The sequence below is a fragment of the Ambystoma mexicanum genome, chromosome 9 (assembly GCF_040938575.1).
Source record: "Ambystoma mexicanum isolate Mex_15411 chromosome 9, UKY_AmexF1_1, whole genome shotgun sequence".
Lineage (NCBI taxonomy): Eukaryota > Metazoa > Chordata > Amphibia > Caudata > Ambystomatidae > Ambystoma > Ambystoma mexicanum.
In genome coordinates, this window is record NC_090931.1 from 57,268,336 (window position 1) to 57,294,039 (window position 25,704).

Here is a 25,704-nt window from a genome sequence, read left to right on the forward strand (position 1 = left end):
AGGCTACTTTGTAGGACTCTCTGCCGACCTAGAGACCGTGGATCGCTGGGTTCGCTCTTATTCTGTCTGCAAAGGGCTCCATGGAGAGCGCAAATATGAGGGGGCATAGGGGGCAGCCTTGCCTGGTGCCTCTTGTGATAGTGATTCTCTCGGACTTAATACCGTTCACTCTGAGATGTGTGGATGGGTGCTGGTAGTTGGCTAGGACCCATTTGGTGACGTTGGGGCCGAATTTGTAGTGTCTTAATGTTTCCCTGATGCAGCCCCAGTCCAGCCTATCGAAGGCTTTGTGTGCATTGAGTTACCTGACTGTCAGCTCCGACCACATTCTGTTGGCCGACTCGATTGTGTTGATTGTACGCCTGATGTTATCGTGTGTGCTGCGGCCTGGGATAAAGCCGGTTTGGTCCAGGTGGATTATGCTTGAGAGAGTCGGTGCCAATCTGTTCGCCAGGATCTTTGCAAACAGTTTTGCGTCGTTGTTTAGCAGAGTGATAGGTCTGTATGAGGCGCATTGGGTCCGGTCTTTCCCCGGCTTTGGGATGAGGACTGTCACTGACTCCTCCATCGACGGGGTTGTGGTGCCCGTTTCGAGAAAGGAATTGAATAGGATTGCAAGCTGGGGAGATAAGATATTGGTGCATTTCTTGTAGAACTAGGCAGTAAAGCCATCCGGGGCTGGGTTCTTCAGGGCGCGGATCGGATCGCCTACTTCCTCTGCTGTGATTGGGCGCTCCAGTGATTCGAGTTGGAGCTGTGGCGGTGCTCCTTGGGCGGGAGCCAGGAAGCTCAGCTGCGCCCGCTTGGATGTGGGGAGTCAAGACATGGTTTCTCTGTGGTGTTGTGCCATGAGTTCAAGGATTTCCGGCTTTGTATAGTGGATTTTCCTGCTCGGGTCTGCCAGGCCTTGGATGTTTCGTGAGTGAACTTTTTTCAACTTGTACGCCAGGGGGCGGTTCGCCTTGTTGCTGTTTAGGTAGTAGAATTGTTTTGTATAGGCCAGGGCCTTGGCTGAGCGGTCCGCCAGGTGCATCTAGTGCAGATTTCGCTCTCTTGTGCCCGGCCGGTAGCTTTGGTCTGCCGCTTTTTAAAGGTATCCTCCAGATCCTTGACCCTTTCTTCCAGCTTGTCTTGCTGTAGTTGGTTAAGTCTCTTGAGCCTCGCTGCGCAGTTGATCGTTAAGCCGCAAATCACCAGTTTCATGGCCTCCCAGAGGATTGCCCCTGAGGTGTCAATGGTCGAGTTCTCTGCGAAGTAGTTTGTGAGTGCCTCTGCAATTTCCGTTCTGCAAACGGCATCCGCTAGGGTTTGGTCTTGTATCTTCCAGGACCATTTCGGTGGTTCCGGCATTCCCAGTGTTCGCAGGTGCATAATCACGGGAGCTTGATCCGAGATGGCTCTCAGGGCGATGTGGATGTCTTCTATGCAGTGGAAGAGCTCGCAAGAGGTCAGGAGTAGGTCGATTCGCGAATGGCCTCTATGGACATGCGAGAAAAATGAATAGTCCCTTTCCTTCTTGTTAAACAGCCTCCAGGCATCTATGGTGTCGGTTTCCCGCAAGAACTTGCCACGGCCAGGGCTTTGATGTAGTCCTCCCTAGTAGGAGGGAGTGTTTTGTTCAGGTCAGGGTCTGGTGTTAGATTGAAGTCCCCACCGATCAAAAGCCGACCCTCAGAGAACGCTGCCACAACTGGAATCGGGCTGTGGAGAAAGCGATCTTGGGCGCTGTTCGGGCAGTATATTGCCACAAGGGTGATGGGGAGGTCGACTAGGAGGCCTTTCAATACTAGGTAACGTCCTTCTGTGGAATCAGAAAAAATACAATATTACGGCTGTTACACCAAGCAAAGGAAAATACACCGACACAGGCTTGTAAAGATTACCAGAATCTTTATTACAAAACTGAACAGTATTGAACAAAGTACACATATAGCTATTTGGCCGTCAATACATCAGAGACCACCAGCAGGGTTCAATGTGAGCAGTGAACAGAATTTCCTAGCTGGACATCGACGCATTTATACAATTTGTAAAAATGATGTCCAGCCTCTTACAGGTTAATAATACACTGGGCTAGTGTCGCGCCAGGTTCATTTTCCTGATTTACATATCTCGTGCATGCGGTTTACTTTTGAATACATTTACTAACACACTCCATTATTCTTTAATTTAACGTTACACTCTTTACATACTGTTTTAATACAGACCAAACAAATGTTTCACATATTATATTCGGATAGCATTATTGTTCTTGTATACTTGTAGTTTAACATTGCTGATTCAAGTAATTCCCTGCTCCCAAGGTCAACAAAGGACACGGTCTACATGACCCTAACATGTAGCCTGAAGGCAGGTTGGACATTAACTCTCCTACAGAGGTTGGATAGGTTAAGGCAAGAACAAGGGTACACGAGACGGCCATTTTAGATTACAGGGTGACTTTGTACAAAAACCCTAAAATGGCGGTTCTAACCTAAAATGGAGGCTTGATTCAAAATGGCGGCTTACATCAATTTCTAAGGTCAAGACCTTGCCGTAGAGAGTTATTCGCGTACAATATTAAGCAACTTGGCGTAGGCCAATATACATACAATCGCTACAATAGGAGGCATAATTTACTCCTTTTGGCCTATGCCAAGTGCTAACACTACTTCTGATCTCCTTGCAAGTAACTCCATACGTCATCGTCTGTACACCCTAAATCATTGGCTGACATATCTATTGCCATTAGATCTGACACCAGAGTTTCTTTTAACACATACTCTTTGGAAACCTTCCTTGGGGCGTATATTTTATGCCCTAATACACTTGTTACTTGCACGCAACATCCCCCTAACACTGAGCATATACCAGGGAGACACTGTATACAACAACACAGAAACAGAAAACTTCCCAAGATAATCAGCAGGGCTGAAAACAACTTCCATCCCCATGATTGTAGGAGGTCCCAAAACCATGTACCAAGTTCCCAGTTTCCCTCAGGAACATGTACTTCTGAACTAAGAACATGTAGATTTTGGATAGCCCTAAAGATCGTCGGAGAGGGGTCTGGTACGTAAACGCGGCAAGCGGACCCCACTAATTTACATACTCCTCCTCGCTCTGCCAGGATGACATCCGGTCCTGAAGAGCCACTAATCTTATCGCTCTCTACTCTAACGTCATATTATAGAGTATGTCAGTGGTCCGGTTGATGGTTCTCTCCAATACTCTCGCTAGTCCTCTGATATCTTCTGAATTCGTAATTTGCCCAAAAAATGGCACAAAGGATTTTATAATATCTCCTAGAGTTTGCGCTGGAGTATCCCCTTTCACACCTCGTCGTGGACGAGCCTTCCAAATGTCTACAGTACTGGCAATAAATACCCCAGGTAATAGAATCCCTAAATAATGGGATCCTTGCCAAACCCTGGGCAACCATGGAAATGCCACATTACCGCAAACAAAATAGACAGGTTCACCTACGTACAGAGGTCTGTTTTCACTAGTCAAAATCGCAACGTTGGCGCACTTTCTAAAATTACCCATTGACCGTGTTCCATTCCTCTGTATGCAGAAGGATACTGAATCGGGGCTATGATTAACAGAATAAGATGGAGGTGTGGCATCCTTATTGCCTATAGGAGCCATTTTGAAAGAGATTAAAGACTGAAAGGGACGAGACAATCTATCAGAGGGCCTAACAGAAGCAACGTTTGGCTTTCTTCTATTTGCAAAAAGCGAGCATCAAAACATTCTTTTCAAAACCATTTAAATTTGTACCATCAAAGTTCCCTGAGATGCTGTCATTCCATCGACCAAAAAAATAGTGCTCTAAGAGAAGCGTAACAGGCAGTTGTCAAAGGTAAGGGATAAATATACCAACCTAGCGCCTTATCCCCATGTTGCGGTAGATGTGTGCAGATCCAGCAATTGGTCTTATTGTGAGTGGCATTCATTATTAATAAAAAGGTGTTATTATGATAGTTCCGTCTATGCAAAGAATCTCTAGTCGACAAAGTATGCAATTGCACAGAAGGAGTGGGAATAACAGATACATTTTTAATAGGTAAAAAGTCCTCTAACGGATATACTTCCTCCAGATAACATAACCCAAACCCAACAGTTACTAAAAATACAGTAATTATCACAAAAAGGCAACAATACACTTTGGGGGTCCCCTTACATGCTTGATCATTGTCTGTGTTAGTCAAATGTTTATCTAAAAGTTTGGCACGAGCGGTAGCGGGTGCAGGCATTGTCGTCTTCAACCGAAATCAATTGTTGGTTTGCTGGCGACTCCAGTCGTGCGTCTTCTTAATGTCTTTCCCACAACCCTTGGCCAACAGAATCTTCCCACACAGTAGGGCCAAAAGGCAAGCCTTCAAATGATTTTCTCAATCGCACAGTCAGACCATGCTATACATTCACTTCCTTGGGCGCAAATTATATTTTGCAGTTTCTGGTGAGAAACAAAGTGTCGTCACTTCCTCCTGGAAGTGGCGAATGGACGGAAATGGGATCAGAAAAGGATTGATCCGGAAGTTCCACTGTTGGGGAGGGCAGAGACAAGATGGCCGTTTTGTCTGGCCTTGCGGATTCTGAAGCGGTCTCCGATTCTCCCTTGTTGGTTGTTGCTGTTTCAGGTACACTATTTACAACAGTGGGAAGGGATTCTGTGTCTTCTGTATTGTACGGCACGGGCTGTGGGATCTGTTTGGTGTGCGTCGCATGGATCCAGTGTTTACGACCCGCTACCCGCACGGCAGTCTGGGTGACTAGCAGGACTTGGTAGGGACCCCTCCACCGAGGTGCAAGGCAAGACAACCTCTCAAAAACCTTCGTGAGGATCCAGTCCCCGGTCGTAGACTCTGACCAGGACTCTCGTAGCACACAGGTAATGCCTCTCGCACCTGGTGATAAATTGAAAACAGATTTTTAGTCAACTAGTTACAGTAATCTGAAAGAAGCACATTTTCTATATCCCGTAATGAGCGACTTTTTGGCATACCCCAAATATTAGCAGGTCTCCCCATTACCACCTCAAAGGGAGAGCGCCCAGTCTTATTGAGGGGTTGTTCTCATTGATAGCAACACAATCGGTAAGGCGTCCGGCGATTTTAGCTTGGTGCCAGCACACGTGTTGGCGAGTTTGTTCTTTATAATGCTGTTGTGCCTTTCCACTAATCCGGCACTTTGGGCATGACTAGCTGAATGGAACCGCTTGTCAATCTGTAATCCTTTGCAAATTTGTAGGATTACAGTGGCAATAAAGTGTGGCCCATTATCTGACCAGATGACTCTCGGCAGCCCGAACCATGGTTATGGCCGTTGCATATCTAACCAGGAAGGCCTCAACCCACTTACTAAAGGCACAAATAACCAATACATATTTAAGATTCTGACACCGTTCCATTTAAAAAAAATCAAAGTGAATAACCTCAAACGGGACAGAAGGTGGAGCGAAACTTCCTCTAGGAGTCGTGGTACGAGGTACCTTTTCCTACATTGTGCTGCATGCAAACCAAGCAGCTTTGGACAAAACGCTCCGCAGTTTTGAAAATCTTATCATTGGTTCATACACTGTGTAACATTTTAGTCAATTTCCGCGCACAAACATGTGTCGGACCATGAGCCATAATAACCATCATTGTAATGTAGGCGTCAGGGAGTAACCATTTTCCTTCAACATTGTCCACCCAACACCCATCGTCCTCCACCCATCGTCATCCAATCTTCCTGCACCCTCGATCCATCTCTTAGTTTCTTCTATGGTAGAATCTGCTTGAATATCTTTTACAACATCGATACTTTCTCCCAAAGTGCAAACATTTACAACTTCTTTTACAGTGCACATTTCTGAATTGAAATCAGTGGCAGTCTGTTTAGCCATCTGATCGGTGAAGGCATTCCCTTTTCCTACATCATCTGTAACTTTTTGATGTGCTGAACATCTTATGATAGCTAACTGAACAGGGAGTGCGAGTGCTGAAAGTAATCGCACTATTAAAGTGCCGTGCTGGATTTTTGTTCAGTGCGAGGTCAAGAAACTGACTATCAGTATATATATTCACTGTAAGCCCTTCAGAAAGTTCACAAGCTCGAGTTAACACTATAATTTCTGCGGCCTGCGCAGAATTATGCATAATTCTTTTAGTTTCCACAACCGTGCGTAAAGTAGTAACAGCATAAGCAGCCGTGGATGTACCGTCTGGAAGTTTAAAATAAGAGCCATCACAAAATATCTCTCCTTTTGGGCTATTCAAAGGCGTGTCTTTCAGATCGATTCTGCCTTTAGTCTCTTGTTCTGTCATATAAAGGCAATCGTGTGACGTATCGTCACCATCAACAGTATCTTGCGAGACAGGTAAAAGTTCAGCCGGATTTAATAAACAACACCTCTGAATTTGAATGTGGGGGGCAAACCAGATCACATCTTGTCAATCATGCAAAAGTGAGGTGTTGCGTTTGAGTTCTATTCAATAGAATATCTACAGAGTGAGGTACCATTAGGCTTAACGCATGACCCAGCTCCATTCCCTCGCTCTGTTTTACAGACACAGCAGCAACAGCGCGCAAACATCTTGGCAAAGCGCATGCTACAGGATCAAGGGCAGAGGAATAGTAGCCGCACGGCCTATTCTTCCCTCCATGCTCCTGCGTTAACACAGCCAAAGCACATCCATCACGTTCATGCACAAACAATACAAAAGCCTTGTCATAATTCGGAGTTCCTAAAACTGGCGCTGAACACAGCGCGGATTTGAGCAAATCAAATGCTGTCTGGTGTTCCAAACTCCATGGCAATGGCAAAGAAATGCCCTTCTTTCTCAAAGCCAGCATTGATTTAATCGTTAACGAAAAGTTAGGGAGCCACAATCTACACTAAGAAGCCGTGCCTATCAAGGCTCTAACTTCCTTTTGCGTATTTGGGACAGACATGCCAGACATGGTCTTTAATCGTTCAGGTGTCAACCGTCTTCCCTCCTTTGACAGGAGGTAGCCTAAATAGGCGACCTCCTGACAACAATATTGGAATTTTTTAAGTGAAGCTTTGTGGCCATGTTTTGCTAAATGACAAAGCAAAAACACTGCGCCTTCTTTACAGACGCTCTCAGAATCAGCAGCCAAGAGGAGGTCATCTACATAATGCAGTAATGTGCAAGTAGTAGGCAACTCGAGGGTATCGAGCTGCTCTTTCAATGCCCTACTATAAATACTTGGACTCTCAGTGTACCCTTGTGGTGCACGAGTGAATGTAAACTAACGTCCACCTGGGGTAAACGCAAACAAATACCTGCTATCCTTGTGCATGGGAATACTAAAAAACGCGTTTTTAAGATCAACAACGCTAAAATGAGTGGCAGAAGCCAGAATCATGGTTAGTATCTTTGTAACATCAGGTACAATAGGAAATTGAGGAGCCACAATTTTGTTAATAGCGCGTAAATCAATTATAAAATGAAAGGGAATAGCATTATCACCTTTTTTGTATACTGGCAAAATGGGGCTGTTACATATGCTACCCGTAATCTCCTCAATTACTCCACGATGTACAAAATCAGAAACTATAAATTTCAAAGCCTGTTCGCCTTCAACTGAGATCTTACATTGCGGGATGCGAGGCAATTTTACTCCATGTTTCAAAATAATTTTAACAGGTTCAATTTGAAGAATGCCCATATCATTATCAATTGCCCATAAGCATTCTGTAACAGTACTAAATTCTGGCGGTAAAGGTCGAGTCAAAAACAGAGGCGAGTGATTGCTGAGGTGAAATTGTTAGCCGAGTTCCGTCCGGAGAACAATGTATTACTGCATGCAATGCCTTCAACAAATTTAGCCCCAGCAAGTTCTCCCCACAGTTTGTGGTAAGTAAAAATGGACACTGTTCCCTGAAGGGACCCAGTGTTATCGGTACCGGCAAACTACAGGTGTGCCTGAAAACCCTACGGAAACATTGGACTACCCTGACAGGGGAATATTTGGAACCCGCGAATGATCAATGGAACATTTCTGTGCTCCCGTATCTACTAAAAATAGATGCTTCCCATTTCCCACCAACATCTCAACGTAGGGGCCTTTCTGATGAACAGGAACAGGAATAGGCGTAAGTTCCAAATCCTGCTTCGGGCAATCCTAGCGAAACAGAATATTAGCAAACGGAAGCTCTTCAGAGAGGTACGCGGCAGAAGGGTGATCAAAAATGTTTCTAATATCCACATTCGAACGTGCTTATCTTGTGACGGAGGTTGCTGTGATTCTGGGGCAAACTGACCTCTGCCAGGGCCCCCTGCACCTGGGCAACCTCTGGATCGTCTACCCATGTTCCCAAATGACCTTTGCTGCAAGGTCGGACATTGTGCGCACCAGTGGCCTTCCTACCGGCAATAGGCACACTGGTTAATGGTTACCGGAGCCAAGGGCGCACTTCCCTGTGGAATGTACTGACCTCTAAATTGATTAACCCCTCTAGGGCTTCTAACAATCTGCTGTAATAAAACCTTAGTTTTCAGGTCACCCTTTTTTTTTTTTTTCTCAAGTTTTTCCTTTTCAGTATTTACACGATTTTAATAGTACTGAGCCATATGCAGTACTTCTGATTGAGACTTTGCCTGCCAAGCGCATTCAGAAGACCTAATCTGTAACTGGATGTCAAGTAGCAATCCACGTACAAATTTGTCGACAAACAACCTTTTCCCTGACTCTGTGCAAAGTCTTGTCCACTGAAATCTGAGAATACCTGCTCGAACCGATTGAAGAAATCGGTAGCACCCTCAGACTTTCCTTGGACACAGGCCGTAAGCTTGTCCCAAAATGATTCTTTTTTCTGGAACCATAGTTTTCAATTTTACAATAATTCTATCAGGCAAGGTTAATATCACTTGAGGTGGTCGTTCGCCAGCTGGTCTTTCTCTGTCTAGCCTAACCATGTTATCCCATGTATCTACCAACCCAGGTATGTCATCTATAGTCCTAATCTGTTTCCACAAATCAATTGGTAGGAGTACGGGAGATAATAGGTCAATATCACTTAAAGTGAATACTGACGACTGTAAGACCGACTCTATTTCTTTATAGAATCCGGTCGGATTCTTTCTTATATCGGGAATAGATTGCTTTATGGTGTTCACTTCCTATCTTGAAAACGGGACGTGAACAAACTGTGAAACGTAACGTGCAGGAATTTCTCCGGCGACTATTCCTCGTCCAGCATCGGCCGCAATCTCAACTTTCGGGACAAATGTCGGAGGGACCTCTCTCATAGGCAACTGAGAAGTAGGCAGCTCCGAATGCTTACTAAGCAACAAAGCCAAATCAAGCGCTAAGGCAGTCGAAGTATCAATCGAAAAGGCTCTCTTATAAACTCAACAATTCTGCGGGACAACAAATCTTTCTTCTTACACACTCATTCTGCGGGTGCTCTACCATCACCTGTATCACTTTCTTTTACATTTGTAATGTATACTGACTATGCGTGTCATATACTTCATCTGGAGTTATCGACATATCCGAAATCCATCTTATCGCATCCTTTATACAAATTCGCGCTTCCTCTCCTTTTTAATTCTCGACAAGGAGAAAACCGTTTCTGTAAGTACATAATACCTAAACTACCACCATCTGCTTCCTCATTCTGTAACTCTTCCAACTCCTTCCTATACTCAAAAATCCTCTCAACATGCTCATATACCTTCTCCGCGGTATCTCTGGACAACGCTAAGGCGTTCAAATCCTGTAACCCTTGTGGGAAATCTACATCATTTAGTCTATTCCACATTATACTCAAATGAGTCCCTAATCCTTCAATAAAAACATTTTTCTCAGGAATACCTTTTTAAATTTTCGAGTGTGGAAAAATCAGCTTGTTCACCCTTCTCCATACAATGTTTAGCCCAAGCAGTCAATTCACTCTTTTTGTCTGGGGACACAGTATTACGAGTCACAACCCTTGGTCTCGCTCCCTGGTTTACTACAAGCGATGCAGAATCATTTGGAAGAGGAAGAGTAGCCACATTCTAAATAACAGGTCAACACAAGGGGGCAGGTAAAGGAGCGACGGCTGGAAGAACAGGAAGAACAGCAGGGAGGACCGGAGGGACTGTAGGAGGGGGAACAACGACGGGAAAGGGCAAAGCGCCAGAAGGAGGGACGTACGGAGGTGGCGCGGAGGCATCGGGTCTTCGTTCATGCAAAAGTTTATTCATCAATTTATTTGACGTATGAAAATCTTTTGAAGGGTAGATTTTCTAAATGCCTAATTGAAACGCCCTGTCCGTGTTCCTAACTGACTCCAGTTGTTTGTTTTGATCATATAATCGTGCCTTTTCGACACTTGTCATATGTCTACGCATGGGTTTCTCTCTACTCTTTTGTTGCTGTAAAGCTTCTGCTTTCCAACTGTGCAACGCGTCAAATGCTGCAGGTCTAGCCTTTCTCTTTACTAATACAGACTCTAAATATTCTATACAAGGGATTTCAAAACTACCATTGGTTGGCCACCGAACATTAGAAATGTCATTAAATGCTATACAACCAAAGCCTTTCTTACAGTACATAGTACATGCCGGCGACCCCCTCCTGTGGTGCGGGACGGCTATCTTCCAAAGATTGTCTGTCGCTGCGGAATAATGCCCTAAAGCAGGCAGACAATTTCCCAGGCATATCAAAGTTCTGGTGTTACCTGGTTAAAAAATTGTGCTCACGAGTACAATACTCCAAATTCAAATTGTCAGGGTTAGATTAAGAATCGGGACACGATTCACCTGACCAAAGGACTGGGAGGCCTGATCGGGTTACTAAGGACAATGCTAAGGACCCACGTGTCTGGGGATTTTCGGCAAATTTACCCACCTCAAATATATGGACCCTCGTCAAGACGTCGTCTCGGGCTACAGCTCACCGTCCAGGGATCGGATCGTGCAGTTTCATCGAGGAATTCGCTTCTGTCTAGAGTGGCCATTTCTGTTGGCACCGTCCGATCCCGGTCCGATAGCCGAGCCAACCGTCAATGAGACAAAGTCAATCTGGAGGGTCCCTATTCGGGCGCCACCTGTGGAATCAGAAAAAATACAATATTACGGCTGTTACACCAAGCAAAGGAAAATACACCGACACAGGCTTGTAAAGATTCACAGAATCTTTATTACAAAACTGAACAGTATTGAACAAAGTACACAAATAGCTATTTGGCCGTCAATACATCAGAGACCACCAGCAGGGTTCAATGTGAGCAGTGAACAGAATTTCCTAGCTGGACATCGACGCATTTGTACAATTTGTAAAAATGATGTCCAGCCTCTTACAGGTTAATAATACACTGGGCTAGGGTCGCGCCTGGTTCATTTTCCTGATTTACATATCTCGTGCATGCGGTTTACTTTTGAATACATTTACTACCACACTCCATTATTCTTTAATTTAACGTTACTCTTTACATACTGTTTTACTACAGACCAAACAAATGTTTCACATATTATATTCGGATAGCATTATTCTTGTATACTTGTAGTTTAACATTGCTGATTCGAGTAATCCCCTGCTCCCAAGGTCAACAAAGGACGAGGTCTACATGACCCTAACATGTAGCCTGAAGGCAGGTTGGACATTAACTCTCCTACAGAGGTTGGAGAGGTTAAGGCAAGAACAAGGGCACACGAGACGGCCATTTTAAATTACAGGGTGACTTTGTACAAAAAACCCAAAATGGCGGTTCTAACCTAAAATGGAGGCTTCATTCAAGATGGCGGCTTACATCAATTTCTAAGGTCAAGACCTTGCCGTAGAGAGTTATTCGCGTACAATATTAAGCAACTTGGCGTAGGCCAATATACGTACAATCGCTACAATAGGAGGCATAATTTACTACTATCCAGTTCGACACTTCTGGGTCTCTCTTGATCGTGATCTGAGTCAGTGGCAGGTCGCGGCTGAGGAGGATGGCAACCTCTTTTTCTGGCCAGAGGAGGCAAAGTAGCGTTTTGGATAGCGGGGGAAGGCTATCTGATTTTCGTCGGCAGCTAGTAGGTGGGTTTCCTGTAGGCAGACGATGCCCGCTGATGCTTGGGAGAGTTTTCATTCCACAGATTTCCTCTTGCCCGGGGCGTTTAGGCCTTGCACGTTCCAGGTCAATATGGTGATTTCCCTATCCGGGGCAGCCAACTGGGCTAAGTATAGTTGCTAGTAAGGGCAGCCCCCCTGTTGGTGTTTGTTCCTCACAGCTTGGTTTGGGTTTCTGGGGAACTCGATATCTTTGATAAAGTCTCCCATCTCCACAACTCCGAACTCCCACTTTGAACAAAAACTTGATCTTATGGTCCAGCCTTCGACCAACGGGGGCCTGTGGCCGGGCCAACGTAACCAGCTAGATAGTAGGCCATAACGCCTCTTGCGTTTCAGGAATAGCGAGAGGATTACCGTATGGTGTGATCGAGATCCACTAAGTTGGAGTTCCTATGTCTGTAGTTCTCGGGGGCTGATCTTGTGCAGTCTTTGGGATGCTCAGCGGCTCGTCTCTATCGGTTGTTTGTTTTCTTGTTCCTGGGGGTGGGCCCGCGTACCCTACGATGCCTATCGAGTCAGAACCATGTGCTTAGAGGCTCGCACCTTCGGGGCCGAGCGCTGCTCCATTGGGTTCCCCATCCCCGGTCTCGGGGTTCATGAAGTTTGCTGCCTCTTTAGAGGAGGAGATCAGCTGTGATTTGCCCTCCCAGGTGAAGGACCGGGCCGTGAGGAAGCCCCATTGGTATGTTATTTTCTTCTTGCGGAGCCATTCTGCCATTGGTTTTAGGGCTTTCCTTTTTGCTAACGATGTTGCTGCCAGGTCCTGGTAAAGGGATATAGCACCGTCTCTGAAGTGGATCCGGGCTGTGCTTCTAGCCTCCCGCATGATCTCCTCTTTGACTCCGAAGAAGTGCACTTGGGCAAGAACGTCTGGAGGAGAGGAGTTTTGTCTCACCCGGGTTCTATGCACCCTGTCCAGCTCCAAGGGGGCCTCATCTGGCAAGGTTATGATGAAGCAGAACAAATCTTTTACATATTGGTCCAGGTCACCGTCCGAGACCGAGGTTGAGACCCCCCTCAGGCGGATGTTGTTGCGCCTTGACCTGTTCTCGGCATCCTCCTGTTTGGCTTCAAGGGCCTCACATCTGGCTTCCAGTGCTGCGATTCTGTCCGTTCCCGCTCCAATTTCAGTTTTGCTCGAAGATGGTAGTTTCTGTCCCTTCAGTTCTAGCGTCGATTTCCCCCACCCTCTTTTCCAGGGTTGAGATTTTGCTCTTGACTTCATCCGTCCCCCTTTGGTATTCCTTGGTAATTTCTGTGAGGAGGTCTTGTAGGTCGGCTTTAGTGACTGTTTGCGCTGTCGGTTCTGGGCCGTTTCTGGGGGGGAACCTGCTACTGCGCCTTTGCGGCGCTCCCCTTTTTTTGGTTTTCTCCGCCATTGGCGTGGTTAGCAAGGCTGCAATGTCTGTTTACTTTGTTGGCTTGGGGTTCCTAGACATACTGATGGGGCGGCAGACTTGGTTCAGTGGGGTTCTCGGAGGGCTCGCGCCTGCCCACCAGGCTGCTCTGGATCGTTTCCCGAGTTGCCAACTATAGAGTGGGTTGGTGGGCGGCAGCGCGAGAGGGTGCAACACCCCAAGGGACTCTTATTTGTTGACGCGCTTTTAGGCCGTTAGCTTCCCAGCCGCACCACAGGGAGGGGGGGGCCAGGTGTGTTCGCTGGGGAGGTGCTGCCTTTAGGTGTTCTGGACCGACTGCCTTACGGGCGGTGAGGGTGGGGGGAGCTCCCACAGGTGTTTTACTGGGGATTGATGTTTGTTGAACCTTTGTTCGTGGACCACTGTGCTTTGGAAGCTGTTGGGAGCTTCTGCTGGGCTCTGCTTCGGGGGTAGGGCTTCACTGTTGGTGCTTTTGGGGGGCTGCTTTGCTTGGGAGCATCGTTTGGTCCGCCCCCGCCCAGCAGTGTTTTCAGGTTCCCCGGGGGTGGGGTGAGATCCCACGGATAGGACGGGTAGTGCCGGGTTTCCTTGCTGAGGGCCTGCTTTATTCAGTCCTGTTCTTGCTAGTGTTTATTAGGGCTGCCCCCAAGACTCCGCTGCTGGGAGTTGTTCCCCCCGCTCCCCTGAGCAAGCGGCCTTCGATTGATTGTCAGTCACCAGTGCGGCAGGTGCCGCCCACCTTCTGCCGCGCAGGCTGTGTTGAAGCGGGGTTTAGGTGGGGTGAGTTGCTGATTGGGGTGCCTCCCAGGACAGCCCCGTGCGTACGGGGTGCAGGGGCCGCCACCTGCGTGGGGGAGCAAGCTTGGTTTGGTGGTGGGTCATGGCGAGCCTGCTCCAGCTGGCTCACTGGAAGAGGCGCCCAGGCCCCTCCACGTCTATCTTCCCAGCCGCAGCAGACCCAGCGGCAATTCCAGGTGGGCTCTGACACGGGGTCCACAGATTCGGGGCTGGGGTAGTTTGCCTTTGGTGCGGTGGGGTCTCCTGCAAGATGGAGTGTAGTGGGGGAGGGGCGTTCAGTCCGTTGCCTTCTGCGGCTGTGCTGCAGCATTGATGGGCTCCCGCTCCTCACTGGGGGAGGCCCCGGATCGCGCCCCTATACCTCCAGATGATGGGGCGCTGCTTGATTTTGGGGGGGGGTAGCGTCGGGGGTGGAGGGCGGAGAGCCCCTCCATGGAGTGCAGATCCAGAGGCTAGCCCGCCCGCTTGGTGGGTGGAGCAGGTCCCAGTGGGATGAAAGTTTGCGGGGAGGCACTGGAGCCAGTTGTGGCCGGCGTTGGAGCTCACGTTGCAGGGCTCAGGATGGCGAGGACTCCCCCGCTGTGGTGTGTGCCTAAGCGTGCTGCAGGGTGGGGGACGGGTGCCACCGGGCTTCCAACGGAGTGTCCAGGCCCCGAGAGCGGGAGCCAGTGATGCCCGGAAGGGGGAGGGTGGGAAACCCGGCTCACCCGTCCACCGCTGGTGGTGCTGCCGGGGCTCTGCTCTGCTTGCTTTCTTGGGCTGTCGCACCCCTTGCCGGGAGCCTCTCCAGCACCTTTCCTCTTCCGGGGGGCAGGGCCTCTATCGCCAGCAGACCACCTTGGTGCACGGACCGGGCCCCAGAGTTTTGGGGTGAAGGAGCTTGTGCCGGGGTTGGCGCAGTTTTTCAGATCGCTGGCAGAGATCAACCCGGCTCCCGGTGGCCGGCGCGGGTCTTCAGCGGGTCTTCAGCACCCGTCTCCCAAGACTCAGTGGTTGCCGGCCTGTTCAGTTGCCGGGATAGTACCGGCCGCCATATTGGTGGTGGGACTCTGCTGCTTCCCGCGTCGTGGGGGATCCCTAGAATTGCAGGTTCCTATACTTTGTGGGACGTGAACTTTGAAGAGCTTGCGCCCGCATGCTTCCCGACACAGTTCTTCCGCTCCGTGGCACGCGAAACTCGCTATTACTGGGGCATTTGCAACGGGTGCGTGGCCGCGGTCGGGACCTCTTACAGAGCCAGTCCGTCTGCCATGGCTCTTAGCCACGCCTCCCCGAGTTCTTTTTAAATACTTATCTATTTAGGGCAAAAGCAGAGGTTACACATTTTTCATAAAGATCTGTAGCTAAGGCACAGGGAGGAAAAAATGGTTTGCCGAGGATCGCACACTTCAGCTAAGATTTGAGATCAGTCTGCACTGTTGGCACTTCACTGCCTATCTTCTCAGGTGTAGTTGTTGAGGTTTGGCTTTTAAGAAGTTTGTTTTATAAAAATGACCAGCAGATCATAAATCATAATAAAACAGTATGACAAATAGAAATCTTTCTAGAAATATTTTAAGCAAAAACAGTATAATTGTTGTAATTATACCCTCCCCGTCCCTTTAGAGGAATCCAAGTTTCTGAATGCAAAGTAATGCAAGCTTAAAGCATGACGTTTACATTTTGCAAATCTGCTCTCAGCACTTAAAGCCCCATAACAAAGGCTACTGTGACAAGTTTGCCTGCTTATGTGTTAACGCAGGCATCCTAATTACTCCTTGGCAGTGTGAAGAAAGTGTTAAATTCTGCATGAAGGCAAGCCCTCCTTGAGTGCCCAAATAAGAAAGCAGAATACAAATGACAGTTTAAGGCTCAGACTTGGAGATTTGCTTGCCCATTCTGAAGCCAAATGGCTAATGCCCACCTCAGTTCTCATCACTGGCCACTGGCACAGAGGGGTTACATGTTTAACTTGCCCCAGTGGGAGGCAGCTTTGTCCAGTCCGTCTCTCGCAGGCCTCCTCTGATGGCTGCAGAGGGATGGCTGCCACAGCACTGCATTTTATTGAAGCTCTAATAATTCCGGAGTTTTTCTGCTCTTCCCCGGAGAAAAGCATGACCAGCCCGGAGGTGGGGCGGGTCTGATTGCAGACCCAACAGAAGATGTGAAAATGTAAAGGGCCCCGTATGGACCCGCTGTTTGGGAAGTCGGACCCCATTGCCTGCAGCAAAAAAGCCATTGTGATCAATAGCTTGCATGGGGCAGAGGCAGTTTCAGGCGGTGTAGTTGTGTATGTCATGAGCACACATCTGATCACACATCTCATCACACGATCAATAATGGAATGGGAAGAATTAATCAATACAACATGTAAATGGCGTTGCATAGGGAGGCAGCTCGGGGCTTACATGTGTTATGGGGGATGTGTTTCCTAACGCTCATTCCAATGGGTGACTTTCTAGCCTGTATCATTACGGTTGCATAAAAAGAGTTGCACCTTAAATGGTTTTGTTTTTTCAGGTGAAATGCTGTATATCATGTTTTCTTAAAAAAAAAGAAATACAAAAACTTCATCCTGGTTGAATACTTGGTCCAAATATTCAGTATTTGGTCGAATGGGAAGTCGTCTATTCGGTACACATTCCGTTCTGGGCGCGTAGACCCAGGAAGTGGGTTGTTAGGAGTGCTGGATTTTGCATGTCATTCGTGTTTGTTATACATGCCAACAGTTTACGAAGTTATCCATCAACATTGTATCAGGGCTCCAAGGTGCGTTGTAATTGTGGAACCTGGAGCCTGGGGGTACTTAAATTCTAATTCCATTTGGAGCAGTTGGAAGGACTGGCTTTGGCTGGGGGTCGCTACAGGGTTAGCTTGCCTACCTTGTTCAAGGTTTGCTGCATCCTTAAAGTGTGTGTGTGTGTGTGTGTGGTCCTTGCACACAGCAATCTCCTCCCTGCCTTCCTCCTAATCCTCAACACACACTCCATGCCTCTTCAACGCTGCCACCCTTTCCTTGTTCCAAACCCCTCACCTTCGTCGGCAACTTCACTTTGAGCCATTCACCTGGTCTAACCACAAACTCTCTGCAACAAGTCTTCTCATCATATCTCAACTTGGACCTATACCCACTGGCCAATAACTTCTCCCTCATTCACTTTCACATCCAAACACCTCGACCTGTCCATCCTGGACATAAATGCGAATTGGACTTTCTACCACGCAATAATTGAAAGGGAGACACTCCGGTGACCGCATGTGGCGCTAGTCTATGTTGAAACATCCTCTCCCCAGATTATGTGTGCAAGGAACACACACACACTTTCCCTCTTTCTCTCTTGAAAACCTTCAACAAGGTAGGCAAGCTAACCCTGTAGCGACCCCCAGCCAGAGCCAGTCCTTCCAACTGCTCCAAATGGAATTGTAACTTAAGTACCCCCAGGCTCCAGGTTCCACACTTACAATGCACCTTGGAGCCTGGTCACTATTTACATAAGAACCCGATACAATGTTGATGGATAATTGTGTACACTAGTGGCATGCATAATCCAGCGCCCCTAACAGACCAGCATTGTCCTGGACTGTCAGTGGGTGGGTAAATACCCAAACACTCCAAGGATGTGTCCCTCCTCACATCTCCATCGCCATAAGAGTAGTTTTGTCGCTCTCAGCACCACCTTGCTGTTAAAAGAGAGGGAGCACACAGAGGACAAGAGCAGCTCAGGGAATCTGTGGGGATAGGGCGTGGGGGAGCAGAGGGGGTAACGGAAACTCCCACTCATACACCTGGGCACGTATGATAGATATTCCTGTATAAAGTGTGCGGCCCGGAAGTGAACCTGAGGTATCGCGAGAGTCTTGTTCACGTTCTCAGCAGTATAGTAATGACTCCCTACTTCTCCTTGCAGGTGGAGGAACGTGTGGCCAAAGGCGACTACCCCGGAGCCAAGAACGCCTCCAACACTGCAAGAAATTTGAACATCGTGGCTGTGCTGTGTGGGCTGGCGGCCTACTCCTACTTTATTTACTATCTCGTGCAATCCCGCCAGTAGCACGTTCCTTGGCTGAAGACCACGCCCCTGCTGCAAAGCAAAGGAAATCTCAGGACATCAGAATGTGGCGCGCCCTGTTGCGTGCTACCACGCGCTGGTGGTAGAACCCTTTCATGGAAGCCCATTGCAAGCCATGTAGCTCGAAATGAAATGTATCCTCTTTGCATAAAGCCTTCTTCCTGTAATGCTCTATGTGCACAGCTGTTCTCTAGAAGCTTCGTTCGGAGTCTCATCCGGCAAGATTGGGCATGGCGCAATTTATATGTGTGAAGAATGCGCAACCACTTAGCATGTATTTGAGGTTCATTTCTCTATTTCAAATGTCCTGTATGCAACTTATATATATTTAAAAGATAACCTTGTTGTGAGCGATGCTTGGGAATTGGTACATTGGTTTATTAGATCTTGAATGCTCACTGTAGGGTGAGGAACACTACATGTAAGAGTGTGCCTGTCCATCTAAAGCCCTGCAGTTACATGCTGATCAATCAAGTAGAACATGTATTTTAAGCCCACATGTGTACCTGCTTAAAGCCAGACCCAGACATTTCCAATGTGTGGCATTTTGCCCTGCCACCCATGTGGTACCCACTTTGCACCCACCAGGTTGTGTCTAAGGGCCTTTAACCCTTGGAGGGCTGGGGACTCGTGGGTTGAGTCCAGAATGTGTAGGGCTCTCCTTCAGAAAATCCTGTTAAGGATGTGCAGCCGGCTTTGTAGCAAAGGGCTCTTAAAATATATTCGCCTGCGCCCATTGCTAATGTTTCCACAGGGACTAATAGGTTGCTTTTGCAGAACATATAGACTTACATACATGTACAAATTAAAATCATTTGCACTAGTTAATTTCATGGAAGTGCGTTTGGATGGTGGGTAAAAGTGAAGTACACGGTTTATCCTGCAAGCAACTGTGAACATGTGGTTTGGCCCCCAGAGCTCCCACAATGGCTTGCAGGGCACTCGCGTGGACGAGGACCTAGTTACCTTCTGGGCTTCCCAAATCATTCTAAAAGCTTCCAGGACTTTGGCGCGCATGGCTGCTGGCTCGGTGCCTTTAAAGTAACTTGGGTGCAGTGGTTCACTGTGGTCTGGGGAAGTCATGTGTGAATGTGCGCTGAGGCTCCGGGGAATGTAATTTGGCTCCATTTAGTTGGAGATTTCGTTGGCTTCCCCTGTGGGGATCTGGGTGAATTGGCTGCCACGTGTAACTTGAGAGATAAAAAGAAGGGACTCTTTGCACTGATGAAACTGAAAAGAATTTGTTGACTTTCTGGCTCTTTTCTGCAACAAATAAAGAAAAGTAACACTGCACTGGTGCTGTTCTGAGTCTTTTGTAAAGGGTTCAGCCGCCATTTCTGTGGCTTTACAGCACCAAGTCTACCCTACAGTGCAGACTTGAACTTTCCGTGGTTTCCAGAGGGCTGTTGTCCCACACAGCATGGCAGATATCATGCCCCTTCCCCCACACACACCTGGCAGGGCTATGGACATTTCAACAGGTGTGCGCGTGGGTTACACAGACCTTAACAAGGCATTGAATGATCCGTTGCATAGCATGGCAGCCGCACAGCTGTCTGGCCCTTTGCCTGGACAGTAAAGCTGTGGGTTGCAGTGTGTGTGGTTGTGAACTGGTGTGTGGAGGCTTGTAGCTCGCTATGTCCTTCTTACTTCAGGATGTATATGCAGGTAAGTAGCGCTGTGGCCAAGGTAGGCTGGCCTTCCCATTGGCTAAGACGAGGGCCCTGGATTTAAGGGCCCTGGTGTTTGTGTCTAGAGGAGAAGGCGCCTCTGCTCCTGGAAGCACTGCCCCGTCTCTAGGAATCCAGCCCATGACGGGGCTGCCTGAGGACTTCCCAGGGGCTCCATGCCACAGGAAGAGCTCTCACCCCTTCCTTCATTGGGCCTCTGGGTGGGTACCTGGACTGGGTGGTCAACATCTGGAGTCACTGCAACCCCCTTTTCTGGATTGCAAGGTGGGGGGCTGGGACTCTGGGTAGGAAGAAGCTCTTTCTGCGGCACTAGGTTGGGTGGCTCGTGAACCTCAGAGGGGCCCTTCAGAGAGAGATGTCTTAATGTGAGGGAAAAGGGGCACATGCCACTGGCCCCATCTGAGGGAGGGCCTCCATCTGGCTGCCTGATGCAAAGAAGTCACTGTGCATTTTACTCGTCATGATATGGTCTAGTGCGCTGCCTGGCTAGTGTTGACAATAGAGGTCTGATATGCTCAGTTAATGATATGGCATTTATAACGCACCTGTACACGTGTTTCTAGGCGCCACAAGACAAGGAGGGGGGTGAGGGGGAGGTGCAGGTAAATCAATAAGTGCAGCCAGCAGGTGGCTCATAAGTGCAGAGAGAAGGCACTGCAGGGTTGCAGCAACAGACCCTAAAGTGCTGGGGGAGCCGGGAGGCAGTGCAAGGGCAACGGGACAAGCAGGAGCCTAGGCCTGAGTTCAGAGGGTGACCAGTTGATCAGTGCGCGGAGCAGTCGGGTGCATCGGCAGGGGAGAGGAAAAAGGGAAAGGGAAAGTGGAAGCGAAAAGAAAGGTCTTGAGTTGCTCCCGGCACCAGGAGTGGTTCTGCTCAAGTTAGAGAGAGGCAGGGAGGCTGTTCAGAGGGAGGCCCCAGTCGCGGAGAGCGATCTGCCCCCTGCCCTCAACTCTCTGCTTGGAGAAGCATCTGACCCTCAGAGTTGGAGATGGATGAGCGGAGAACTATAGAAGGAAGATGTTTTGGAAGAGAAAGTTGGAGGTACAGCGGTCCCAGGCACCAGAAAGCCTTGTGGACGATGCTGGGGGTCTTCAACTTGATCCTAGCAGCCACGGGGAGCCATTGAAGAGATTTCAGTGCTGGAGAGATGTGATCCCTGGGCTTGAGGCGAAGGACAAGTCTCAGAGTCCAGTTCTGGATAAATTGTAATGGTTGCAGAGTAGAGGCAGGAAGATTTAGAAAGAGGCTGTTGCAGTAGTCCAGCCTAGAAAGAACTAGAGCTCTGGAGACGGTGAGCTTCTGGGGAAAGGTGAGAAAAGGAATAAGACCTCTAAGAAGTCAAAATACCAGCTGCACCTCAGAGATATCAGAAATGTGTGGGGAGAAGGAGAGGGTGTAGTTGAAGATGACAGCAAGCTTCTTACCCTCGCAGTAAAGGGGGGAGGAGGGGAGAGAGATTGGGGGAGGAGGGAGGGAGGGAGGGAGGGAGGGAGGGAGGGAGGGAGAGAGGGATGGAGGGAGAGAGGGAGAGAGGGAGAGAGGGAGAGAAAAAAAAAAAAGATATCCAATGAGTAGGATCTCAGTCTTACTGGCATTAAGGCAGAGGTTGTTGGCGGCAAACCATTCCTGATTTGAGGCCAGGCTGTCCGGTGTGAGAGAAGGAGCTGAGGGGAGCCTGGAAGAGAGCTTGGTGTCATCCGCATAACACTGAAAACTGGAGCAGAAGGTAGCAATGGGGTGGACAAGGAGTGCCAGGTATTGAACAGCCAGGGAGAGAGGTTAGGCCCTTGGGGAACACCACAAGTAGAGATGCAAATGAAAGAGAGGAAAGGCCCCCGTTGGACTGGAGAGGGCCAGCCAGTGAGAAAGGAGGTAAACCAGGCCAGGGCCTGATCAGTGATACCCAGGTTGTCACGAACACGTTTGAGCAGGATGGCATGGTCGACCATGTCAAAAGCAGAGGATATATCGAGGAGAATGAGGATAGATGGGTGATTAGCAACAAGATTGGAGTGCAGGGCTTCACGGTTGTTCATGAGAGCAGTTTCTGTACTTCTGGCAGCTCTGAAGCCAGACTGGTGGTCGCAGGGGCTACCAAAAGAATTTGTATGCAGATTAAGCTGGGAGATGGCCAGCTTTTCCAACAGTTTGCCCAGGAAAGGTGTGGTGGAGGTCGGGCGATAGTAGCAAGAGATGAAGGATCAGCCGAGGGCTTTTTTTTTATTAGGGGGTGCACAAGGTAGTGCTTAAGGAGGAAGGGGAAGGTTCCAGTGGCAAAGGAGTGATTGCAGAAATCGGCCAAGCTGGAGCAAGGGTGTCGATGTGTTCCTTGATGGTTCTGGATGAGCAGGGGCGAACCTGCTTGGTCGAGACTTTCATAGATTGGACTTGTCTAGAAACATAATCGGGGGAAAGGAGGAGAGACTGCCTCTGTGGTGGTGGTGGTGGTGGTGGAGGAGGAGGAGGAGGAGGAGGAGGAGGAGGAGGAGGAGGAGGAGGAGCCAGCTCCTTGCAGATTTTGAAATATTAGCTGGCGCAGCTAAGCAGGCTTGGATGTAGGTTCTCTTCGGAGAGGACAGAGTCAGTACTGCCTTTGGAGCAGGCGGCAGGCCAGTGTGTCAAGGGGTGCGCCTGATGCCCTCCACTTCCTCTCCACCTCCCTACACTTGCATTTAAGGGTGGTGAGGTCGGAATCGTACCAAGAGTAGCACTTGGATTTGGTCTTCAAGCGTGACGTGGGCAAGGGCATCCAGAGTTCTGGAGATGGAGAGATGAAGGTTGGAGAGGGCTGCGTCAGGGTGGGAGTCTCCCGAAGGTGCAGGAGGAGGAGAGAAGGTGGCAGCAAATGCCTCGACTGACACGTGCACCGACAATGCACTGTAGTGCATGCACTACAGCACAACTTGTGAAGTAGTTGGAGAACATATTGGTGAAACGCGATAATCTGTGTTGAAATGCGTATGGATAAGGTCGATTGCGATGATGGTTCAGAAGAAAGCTCATTGTGTTAGTCAATTGTTGCAGAGTTCTGTGTTCATATTCCAGATCAGTTTCAAATCCAAGCAAGGCAGATTAAGCTATTCCTACCTCGGGTTAATACATGTGGAGTAGTACATGTTGGAGACAGTAAGACCTATTGTACTACAATATAACATTCCTGCACCTCAAAAGGGCAGATGTAAAATTAAAAATAGCCTTAATATGTCAAAAGTCTAGAGCACTCGCCCTCCAACGGAGGGTTGTAAAAAGTGGCTGCCCACCTCCAATGAAGAGCATAGTGTGTTAGTCAGGGGAGAGTATTGGGTAGCCAAAGTCGTGGCCGTGGAGCCAAAGTGTTGTGGCTCACATCGCGGCTCTGCTGGGAATTTATCCTGTGGGCCGATGCAGATCAGTGTCTCACTGTCCAGTACTTTGCTGTCTTTAGGGGGATGGTTGCCTTCTCACATTCTGCTGGACTTGTCCCACTGCCTGCTTTTTATGTACATGGAGGCACTGTGAGTGGAAGGAATTGTGCACAGAAAAGAGCCCACGGAAAGTTCCCGCCCCATGCAAGCTTATTCGCAGGTCTGCCTACTTGACACAAAAAGACTTTTTCCATAAAGATTTTAAATCGCCTGCTTCTCATCAATGTTCGAGGCTGTGTCAAAACATTGCTATAAGCAGGTGAATGTATCACACGTTTTCTTTTGTTGGGCGCATTTACATCATTATACAGTAGCAAAACCCAGATGAGCTCTTTTGGGCTCACATCAATTAGTCACCTGGTAGTTGTGGACTTGCATTCATGAGAAAACAAAGCTCCAATCAGAATCCTTTTGATTAACATGTTCTGCACTATTGTGATGTGTGTTCTTTCCAAGTCAGATCGACAAAGCAGGGTTTTATGTCAAACATTCACAGCCGTCAAAAACTGCAGCTGCTGTATGGCAAGAACTGGAACACGTTGGTCATGTGCCAAAAGAGCAGACTCTGGACACACATCCCAGCTTCGCCACTTACCAAAGTATGTAATCCTGGGCAACTGATTACACTCCTACGGCCTAACCTGTAAAAATGCCAGTTCATAAATATTTCTACATTTTCAGCCACTAAAGGATTTGGTTCTCAGGCTCTGCTTGTCAGGAAATCCTCACTCGTGGTTTGACTGTAGTGTTGCTTCGTATATAGCACAGGTGGCCAAGGTGATTTGCTTCTTGGATCCATGATGGTGACACAATATACACAAACGACCCTCTTCTAGTCTAATTTTGCTCATCTACAAAGGCCCTTTCCTGGTAGTTTATAATCCCCATCCTCTATGGCGCTATGCTACGATATGTTTCCCCAGCGCCTGGCTTCTGATGTGTCTCCTGTGTCCATGTTTGAGCAGATGTGTGGCTGATGACCTTTGTCCTGCATCAGTGATTGTCCTATGTGACCTTCCTCGAACGCTTCTGATCTCTGACGTGCATTTACGCTGGAGCACGTGTACCTTCCTCACGGTTTCCAAGGACTGTCCTATGTCCGCGTTAGGAGACGCCCACCTTCCTCGTGGCCTCGAAACTCCTAACTCACAACATATCCTGTGGTACCTGACTTTCTCGTGATGAGTCCTGTGTGTGCTGGGATGTCTGTTGCTTTTTCATATGGCTACTGAGCTGTGATCTGCTTCAATACGTGTAGCCTCCTGGGGGCGGCTGTTGTTCAGCTGTGTCCTGTACCTTTGCTAGAACACGAGTGTTCATTTTTAGTTTTGGCTATAAGTTGGCGCTCAAAGTGGTACCTAAGTCGAAGCTATTGTCATTAATATAAGAACTTTAATGTAAGAGTTTGTTTTGTTTTAGAGATGAGTGGGAGGTGTAAAATTGTCTCGACTTGGATCACAAATTTATTTTAAGATACCTTCAGATGAGCGTAGGCAACAACACACCATCTGGTCTTTCCACCTGCAGCAACCACTCCTGCTCCCAGCCAGCACTGCCCTAGGTTTCCCACGGCCTTGTCTCCATTCTAACCACCAATTGGGGGCACTGGTCTTGGGGTCACCTGAGTCCTGGAGCCGAAAGCCGCGGTCATTTTAAGGCGACTTTGCCCTGTCACATAGTTAAGTATCTCCATGTGGGCATCCAGCCCATGGGTGCCTTCAGTCGAGGGTGTTGAAGAAAAAGGCAACCCCCCTGCCTCCTTCCCTCAGCCTCTTGCCTCTGAGCCTGTGCTTTGATGTGTCCTGCTACTTGTCTGTAAGTACCCATTATTGCTTCTTCACAGCCTCACCCTGCAGTACACGTGCTGTCTCTTCTTTTTCCTTCTATGTCGCTCTGCTCTCACCTCTGAGCCATCTCAAATCTCTTCCCACCCCTTCCATCTCTTCTCCTTGACACCACCCCTCTTCGCTCCACTACTCACTCCATTCACACCTACTCCAAACCCTAACTTCCATTACACATCCCCTTCTTGCATCTACCCCCAGCGCCTCTGTATTTCTCAGGCTCATGGCTCTGCTTCGACATCTCACTCTTTCTATTGCTCTTTGGAATGCACAGTCTGGCTGTAATCAATCCTCCTTTACCTCTGGCTTCTTCAATTTTCAGTCTCTTGACCTCATTACCCTCACTGAAACCTGGATCCCTCCCTCTAACTCTACATCCCTTGATGCCCTCGTTACCCTGCCTACACCCTCCCTGCCCCACTGGCAGGGGTGGTATTATAGAAATGTTCATCTTCTTATCTTTCCTACTCTTTCCCTATCTTCCACAAATTCTCCC

At 48.4% G+C, this 25,704-nt stretch overlaps 1 long non-coding RNA gene across 1 annotated transcript in view; it reads left to right on the forward strand.

The window, feature by feature from the left end:
* LOC138487647 (uncharacterized) overlaps positions 1–19,561 on the forward strand; it is a 112,441-nt gene extending 92,880 nt beyond the window's left edge. The window contains exon 2 of the long non-coding RNA XR_011274520.1: positions 18,107–19,561. This is a non-coding gene — a long non-coding RNA (uncharacterized lncRNA). The remainder of the gene's footprint in view (positions 1–18,106) is intronic.
* Positions 19,562–25,704: the final 6,143 nt, after the last annotated feature.